The sequence below is a fragment of the Magnolia sinica genome, chromosome 7 (genome assembly GCF_029962835.1).
Source record: "Magnolia sinica isolate HGM2019 chromosome 7, MsV1, whole genome shotgun sequence".
Lineage (NCBI taxonomy): Eukaryota > Viridiplantae > Streptophyta > Magnoliopsida > Magnoliales > Magnoliaceae > Magnolia > Magnolia sinica.
In genome coordinates this window covers 75015216-75024464 of record NC_080579.1, presented here as the reverse complement: position 1 = coordinate 75024464, position 9249 = coordinate 75015216, and positions in this window count along the sequence as shown.

Here is a 9249-nt window from a genome sequence, read left to right as displayed (position 1 = left end):
ATGTTAACCAGTGCCTTATTGTTCCACTGAGTTGATCACTCACTCCCACGTTTTGGGGCGGTGTTAAACACCCACCAGACTATATTAGGTTCTGATGTTGCAGATGTGAATGCGACTTCTGAGGCAGAGTGGGAGATGGATGATGATGAGGCTGCTTTCTCTTATATGCAGTTTTTAGACGGGTTCTAGCGAGCTTGTTCTGATGCGCGGGACTCTAGAATTATTTTTGGGAATTAAATGATGTAACTTAATTCTTGTAATTTTGTTAAGTAACACTTTCATTACGACCTGGTTGTGCATGTACTTAAGGGATTTACACTTGTACACAAATATTTCTATAAGTCTTTCGCTTGCTTTCTTCACTTATCCTTGAATTATATCTGTGCTTTGGCTTAATCTATTCCATGTTTTATGCACTAATATAGTCAACATACATCCATCATTAAATATGTTGCATAAGTGATGTTTTGGAACTCGGGAGCTGAGTTATGCTTGACCCTCGAATTTCAGGGCGTTACAAGTTGGTATCAGAGCATGATCTGGATTAAACCGGACCTGGGTTATGGTCACACACCGCACGTTGTCGCCACTTTAGTGTATTTGGGTGCGAGTCTATCGTAGATTGTGTATTTGTGTTCCGTAGCTTCTATCGGCGAAAGTTTCCTGAAAACGTTCACCGAGATTAAGTCTGTGCTCTCTCCTCATCATACACAGCGACCCGAAACCTTTCCTAGACCATCTATTAATGAGTTTAGATGGTCTATCTTCCCTTTTCAACTTTTAAATCGTCAAGAAATCTTTATTTGAATCAGATTTCTGCCCGAATGGCCCGATAGGCGTCAAATCATGCAAGGGGCCAATTGGGGCATTTCCTGTGGGGCCCAGGGAGGAACCACACTTTTCTGACCATAGGGGACCAGGATGACCTCGCCCAAATGGCGAGGCATCACCGGTCAGTCCAGAGACCAGTGATGTCATCGCCGATTCGGCGAGGGCTCGCCGATCAGCGGGCCAGGTGGGCCGGGCCGGCGTGGGCCGATGCTTTCTAGGCCTTGTGTGGCCCACCCCTCCACAGTTTTATGTTTAAAACCTCTTCTCTAACCTATTTCCTTCACAATCTCCCCTCCCAAGCTCTCCTTTTCTTGAAAACCCTCTCAAATCTTCTCCAAATCTCTTCCAAATCTTCTTCTTCTTCCATTTTCGTACAAATCCATCACTCCATCTCAAAACCCTCACTCCCATTGCTGATTTTCCTCCTTTTCCTTCTCATTTGATGTCTTGCATTCTCTTTTGAGATCTCTAGAGTGTGGAAGCTTCACCATCTTCCTATTTCTCTCTTTCTCTCATTTCTCATGGCTCTCTTTGAGTTCATCATGGCCATATTTTCCATTTCTACTCTTCTTTCTTTGATAGGGAAGAAGAGAGCGCCCGTGGATGAAGTGGGGCCTAGCCGCCCAACCCGTGCACGGAGGCCGAGAGGTGCCGCCGCTAGCACATCCGCCACTCGTGAATTCCAGACCAAACGGGACCTCGATCCTCGAGCTCCCATTGGTAGAACTTTGTTGGCAGAGCTATCGCATGGAGTCTATGAAGGCCATAGAGTCCTTTTTGAGGCTCATGTTGATCCGCGGCTGTATGGTGAGTTTATGTTGTTGGAGCGCCTGGAAGGGGCTGGTTGGTGTCCCTTGTTTGAAGGTGAGTATCGCGCGAATGCTAGCACTGTTCGAGCCTTTTATACCAATATTCTTGATCCTTCGCTGGAGCCTCTGCAGTTCAAGATTCCTTGTGGTAGCAGTCGAGTGGGTATTGTCAATGTTGCTTTGATATCCCGACTCCTGAATGTGCCACTTGGTGAAGTGCATGCCAGCGAGAAGAATGTGAACAGTGTGCACAAGAGGGATCGTCGCACCCGATCCTTATGTGGTCGTTTGGTCAAATGGCAACCTAATAGGAGTCTTTTGGCTACCTACATGACGGATGACTTCCGTTTGCTTCATCATATGTGTACGTTCAATGTATACCCAAGGTGGAGCAATCGCAGCGAGTGTACGCGCCTGATGGTGGATTTTCTATATCAGGTGGGGCAGGAAGCGAAGTTGTGTGTGCCGACGTACGTCCTGCGCAAGATTATTCTCATCGCTCGTTCGACTAGGAGGACCAAATCGCTTCTATTTGGTCGCCTCATTTGCAAGTTTGCACATGAGTTTGGCTATAGGCTTGGAGCTGAGAAGCCGGTTCCTGTTCGTCATATTAATCTGAGGACTCTTAAGCAGATGGAGATCGATTCTGGTCGTCATGCCTCAGAGAGTGAGGATGAGTCAGAGAGCGATGGTGAAGAGAGTTATGCTGAAGGTGGTGCTGAGATTGAGGAAGAAACAAAGCAGGACGAGGAAGAGGATGAGGCACAGGATACGAGTGATAGCTCTCCTCCCGTGACGCCAGAGCAGAGCGCAGAGCAGACTGCCAGTGATGCCCGTCTCGCACAACTTGAAGAAGGGCAGGCTGTTTTACGCCAGGATATTGTTGATCTTCGAGCCCTTGTTAAGCATAAGTTTAAGAAAGTGACTCGAACTCTAAAGTCTATCCTGTGTTGCTTGCAGGATAAGGGTGCCCCGCCTCCATCTCCTGATTCCGACGAGTAGCAGTCGTCGTGGCCGTCCTTTACTTTGTTTGTTGTTTTCTTTCTGTGTGTAGCCATTGTTGGCTTTGTAGTTGGAGTTGTTTGTGGTTGTTTGTAGTTGTTATGGTTGTTTGAAGTGTTAGATGTTGTTGTTTACATGCTTTCCTAGTTGTGATTCATGTATTGCTGCACTACTTGTATTGCGACGATTTTGTTTAATGGAATGCGTGTTGATTTCTTAGTCACACCGCTTTATCATTACGATGTTATTATGGGTATGGATTGGCTCACGAGGATGCGAGCTGAGATTGATTGTGAAGCTAGATCAGTGACCATCCATGGACCTAAGGGCGAGACTGTTATTTTCCTAGTTCAGGTCAGTTACCCTCTTCGTATTGATTATTATTCTTCTCTGTTGGAGAGTATGGCTGAATCGGCGTTAGTTAGTACGCCGATAGTTCGAGAGTTTGAAGATGTGTTTGAGTCGATTCCTGGATTACCTCCTCAGCGTGAGATTGATTTTGCTATTGACCTCATGCCTGGTGCGGCGCCCATTTCATTACCCACCTATCGTATGCCTCCGAGTGAAATGGAGGAGTTGTGGAAGCAGATAGATGGTTTACTGGATTTGGGTTTTATTCGGCCTAGTGTGTCTCCTTGGGGAGCACCTGTTTTGCTTGTGAAGAAGAAGGATGGTTCCTTGCGATTGTGTATTGATTATCGCAGGTTGAATTTGGTAACTGTGAAGAATAAGTACCCTTTGCCCAGGATTGATGATCTGTTTGATCAATTGAAGGGGGCACGGTACTTTTCAAAGGTTGATCTGCAGTCAGGGTATCATCAGTTGCTCGTCAAGGATGGGGACGTGCAGAAGACCGCTTTCAGGACTAGCTTCGGTCATTATGAGTTCCTTGTGATGTCGTTCGGTCTGACGAACGCACCGGCCATGTTCATGGATCTGATGAACAGGGTATTTCGGCCATTCTTGTTCCGATTCGTCATTGTCTTTATTGATGACATCTTGATATATTCGGCTAGTCGGGCGGAACACGAGGAGCACTGAAGAGCAGTTTTAGATACTCTCAGGAAGAATCAACTTTTTGTGCAGTTCAAGAAGTGTGATTTCTGGAAAGAGGAAGTCAAGTTCCTGGGACATGTGGTGTCCAAGGAAGGGATAGCTGTCGACCTTGCCAAGGTAGCTGCAGTGCAGGACTGGAAGCAGCCTGGTTCTGTTACCGAGGTAAGGAGTTTTCTAGGTCTTATAGGCTATTATCGACGCTTTATTCAAGACTTCTCGAAGATTGCCAGACCGTTGTCGCAGCTGACACGGAAGGATTTGAAGTTTGCTTGGAATGAGCAGGCGGAGTTAGCTTTTCAGGAGCTGAAAGACAAGTTGACGTCCGCCCCTGTGCTAGTATTGCCAGAGCAAGGGGTTAAGTATATTATATATACTGACGCCTCTGGCATGGGCCTGGGTTGTGTCCTTATGCAGAAGGACAGGGTGATTGCTTATGCTTCGCGTCAGTTGAGGAAACACGAAGAGAATTACCCTACGTACGACCTGGAATTAGCAGCTATCATATTCGCATTAAAGCTTTGGAGACATTACCTCTATGGTGAGGAGTTCGAGCTCTTTTGCGACCACAAGAGCCTTAAGTATATTTTCACGCAACGTGATTTGAATATGAGGCAGCGCTGATGGATGGAAACATTGAAGGACTTTAAGTTCGATGTTTCTTACCATCCGGGCAAGGCGAACCTTATGGCAGATGCGTTGAGTCGCAATAAGGCTATTGAGTTTACGGCTCCGCTGATGATAGCAGAGTGGGATATGTTGGAGTTCGTGCGTGATTTTGAGCAGAAGCTTACGGTGGTTGAGCCGTATGAGGTTATCACGCACATTCGTGTACAGCCCCTTATCGACGAGAGGATCGTTGCAGCTCAGGCAGCTGATGAGCTTTTGGTGAAGATGAGGAAGCGGGTTGGTACTGATGAGAACTCCGACTGGAGTGTTAGTTCTGATGGGGGTCTACGTTTTCGTGGCCGGTTATGTGTTCCTGACATCCCTGACTTGAGACGGGAGGTTCTCGAGTTAGCTCATAGTTCTAAGCTTGCGATGCATCCAGGTAGCACGAAGATGTATTAGGATATGAAGAGGTCTTATTGGTGGGACAATATAAAGGTCCAGATTGCTGAATTTGTTTCTCGTTGTCTCACGTGCCAGCAGGTTAAGGCAAAGCATCGCCGACCTCCTGGATTGCTGCAGCCCATGCCTATAGCTGAATGGAAGTGGGACTTCATCTCTATGGATTTTAATTCTGAGTTGCCGAGAACGAGGAAGGGATATGACTCTATTTGGGTGATCGTCGACCGATTAACGAAGTCGGCGCATTTCTTACTGATCAGATCACTAACTCTGCAAACGAGTTGACTAGGTTGTATATTAAGGAGATAATACGTCTGCATGGAGTTCCCCTGGAGATTGTGTCTGATAGAGACTCGTTTTACATCTATCTTCTGGACTCGTATCCAAGAAGCGATGGGTGTGAAACTGAAGTTCAGCACCGCGTTTCATCCGCAAACAGATGGGCAGACGGAGCGCGTGAATCAGGTCCTGGAAGATATGTTGCGAGCTTGTGTTTTGGATTTCAAGGACAGTTGGGATGATTGTCTTCAGTATGCAGAATTCGCGTATAATAACAGTTTCCAGGCGAGTATCGGCATGGCTCCCTATGAGGCGTTGTATGGTCGCCCGTGCAGAGCACCACATTGTTGGGCAGAAATTGGTGAGCGTAGTTTGCTTGGCCCAGAATTGGTGCAGGTGACTTCAGAGAAGGTTGACATCATTCGACGTCGACTTCTGACAGTGCAGAGCAAGCAGAAGAGTTATGCTGATTCGAGGAGTCGACCGCTTGAGTTTGAGGTTAGAGACCATGTATTTCTGAAGGTCTCTCCTATGAAGGGAGTTCTGTGGTTCGGTAAGAAGGGAAAGCTGATACCGAGATTTATTGGTCCATTTCAAGTTCTGGATCGAGTGGGAGCGGCAGTGTACCGCCTTGCTTTGCACACACCTCTTGCGGGCGTGCATAACGTATTTCATGTTTCTATGCTGAAGAAGTACGTTCCTGATCCTTCGCATATTATCAGTTGGGAGCAAGTGCAGTTGAGTGAGGATGCCACTTATGTACTGCGACCGACGCGTATTCTCGACAGGAAGGAGCAGGTATTGCGTGGCAAGGTTATCCCTCTTGTGAAGGTGCTACGGACGCATCATGGTGTGGAAGAGGCTACTTGGGAATCTGAAGCTGAGGTCAGGAAGACCTACCCTCTGATCCATGAGGAATTTATGAAGGTATGAATTTCGAGGACGAAATTTTCTTCAAGGGGGGTAGATTGTAATGACCCGAAAAATTTTGTGCTTATCTTTCCCTAAGTAGTTGTTTTTGGGGTAATTAGTGCTAATCTTGATTGCTTGTGAAATTTGCATCAATCACTCTAAATTAGATATGCATGACTTAAAACTTGTAGATTAGTTAGCGCTATGTTACTCTGAAATCTGAGATCCATCGCTAAATTCAGTTGTTCTGGAGAATTTTTGGAAGTTCTGGATCGGACCTGGACCGCGCATCGAAAGTCCGATAGCGATGACCTTAGGCTGTTGCGGTCACCGTGTTGGGCTTGACCATCACCCCGAAAATCAAGTCCATGTAATGTTCTGGGTCGATTTGATTGAGTTCGGAGTGAAGAGTGTGAGAACGGTTGGATATTTAATGTGATTTTATGAAATCTGAGTCATGTCACTTGCGCGATGATTTTAAGCAATCTGACCGTTGGATTCTGACCCAATTTCACCCTCTGATCAGGGAAGGGGGCCCAAGCATGTCCTTGTGCTTGTGAACCTGATCGAGATTCCGTGACCGTTGAATTGAGTGTGGTCCGCCACGGCTGATCTGAAGAGCCGGTCGGTACGAAAACTCAGCTTGACCTAGATCCATGGTTGAGGAGCTTAAGTCCGACCTTTCGTGGTTATAGGCCCACCAGAAGTGCTTCGTTGGATCGCGAGAGTCAGGTTTTGGTTATACCCTAAGTATACCTTTAGCCTGGGGTTATTTTCATCAATTTAAGGCCTATTTATAGTCCTTAAACCCTAGCTCTCTTTTCCATATGAATTTTCTCTAACCCTAGCTTGGAGAGAGAGTGGAAAAGAGAGAGATAGTGAGAGAGAAGTTGGTGAATCATCTTGGATTCTTTCCTGTTCTTCTACATCCTTGAACCTTCACTTTGAATCGTTATTCTGATGATTCTGAGTTCATCTTGGGGTAAGTTAACCTAACCTTAATCTGTGTTAGAGCTTAGATTAGTCTTGGTGTTGTTGTATCTCATTTCTATCTTTGTTTTAGGGTAATCTGTCGCCGTTGACGAAGACATCTCGTCTGAAATCAGTTCGGTGTTCTTTTCTGGCTTAAGGTGCGGACTTTAAGTGTATAGGTTATGGTTTTCAAGGCTTTCAATCCCAGTTAATGATTTATTCTTGTTATGGATGAGATTTCACATGCCAAATGTTATGTTTACTTTGTGTTCCTGATATGCATGTGTTATATTGAGATTTGTGTATTCTATGTGTATGTATAAAGTACCGTATGCGTATAAAATATGAACATGTGATTGCCATGATTATTTGTCGTGTACTTATGCTAGATGTATGTGCGACAACTCCTTGGTAAAAGGAATTGTCCAAATGTGTGTATTTCAACATACGTCATGTATGTTGAACTATGTATTCTAAGTGTTTGTAGAAATGTTTGAATGATCTAAAGTGTGATGTTTCAACCTAGTATGGGCGTTGAGAAGCGATTCTCAGCTCTCCCACTAGTGTGCATGATTTCCTTGTTATTTAATTTCAAGCATTTCTTATGCTTACATTTATGTTAAGTTGATATTCTTCAAATACTTGAGTACCACATGATTGAAGTGTTGTTCCATTACTGTTCTACATTTAATATGAATATCTGTTGTAGGGTAATGTGTTTGGGACTATGAATAGTCCAGGAAATCAGTAATCTGCATTAGAGTTGTGGCTGAGATCGCTTTCGCCACAAAGGACGTGATTAGACGAACCCGAGCCGTATTAGAGTTGTCGGCAGTGGTTTGGCCACGCGGAGTGTTTGCGCACTCTATGTCGTTCAACCCAACGTACGCTCGTGCTAGTCGAGTTCGTCAAGTAACCCGATTGTCCGATGTATGTTCACCATGTATGGACGCTACTGCTTGAATCTAGGGTACCGAACTTACCAATGAAATCCTATTAACCTTGGTACTTTGATCCGCAAAGACTCATGAGCCGGACATGGTGGTATGGACACCGTGGTCGAGCTGTCGACCTACGCTGGGGTGACGAGCCTCCCCGTAGTGACCAGTGAGCAACTGAACTCGTGAGCCGATTATGGTGTTATGGGACACTATATTCGTGCTATCAGCCTACATTGATTGGTGACGAGCCCTTTGTAGTGACCTCGAGCATGCTTGGATACCGCATTGAGGTGACGAGCCTTGGTGTAGTAACGAAGGTATGATAGGCGTGCATTGATTGGTGACAAGCCCTTTGCTACGACCTGAAACCATATGATTGTATGAGATATCTAGGACTGACGACCCTAGAATGGATCACTGTTTGGATGGTGATATGAGGAAGGTACTTTAGCTTTCCAATCCTGCTGTATGAAAAGGACTAATAATAACTTGGTAATCATATCCATGCACCGCATTTGCATGTGCTTTGTAGATGTGGCGCACTTTGAGGTGGTGTCATGCGTAACGTAAGATGAAGACGCTGAGGGTGTACGCGTGAGGGCACGCATCATTTTGCATACATCCTTGCATTAACAAGAGTACTTAGGACTTGTTTAATTATTCTGCTTTATCATTACTGCTTGATTGAACTGATAACATGTTAACCAGTGCCTTATTGTTCCACTGAGTTGTTCACTCACTCCCACGTTCTGGGGCGGTGTTAAACACCCACCAGACTCTGTCTTAGGTTCTGATGTTGCAGATGTGGATGCGACTTCTGAGGCAGGGCAGGAGATGGATGATGATGAAGCTGCTTTCTCTTATATGCAGTTTTCAGACGGGTTCTAGCGAGCTTGTTCTGATGCGCGGGACTCTGGGATTATTTTTGGGAATTAAATGATGTAACTTGATACTTGTAATTTTGTTAAGTAACACTTTCATTACGACCTGGTTGTGCATGTACTTCAGGGATTTACACTTGTACACATATATTTCTATAAGTCTTCCGCTTGCTTTCTTCACTTATCCCTGAATTATATCTGTGCTTTGGCTTAATCTATTCCATGTTTTATGCACTAATACAGTCAACATACATCCATCATTAAATATGTTGCATAAGTGATGTTTTGGAACTCGGGAGCTGAGTTATGCTCGACCCCCGAATTTCAGGGCGTTACATTCATCCACACCATCCAGATTATACTGGACGATGCTGTCCAATGTTTGGACGGTACTGTCCATCGTTTGGATGGTGCGGATTTACATAGACAATGATTAGACAATGCTGATCATCATTAGTGGGCCATGTGCCCCATAGAATGATAGTGTACAGTGGTACA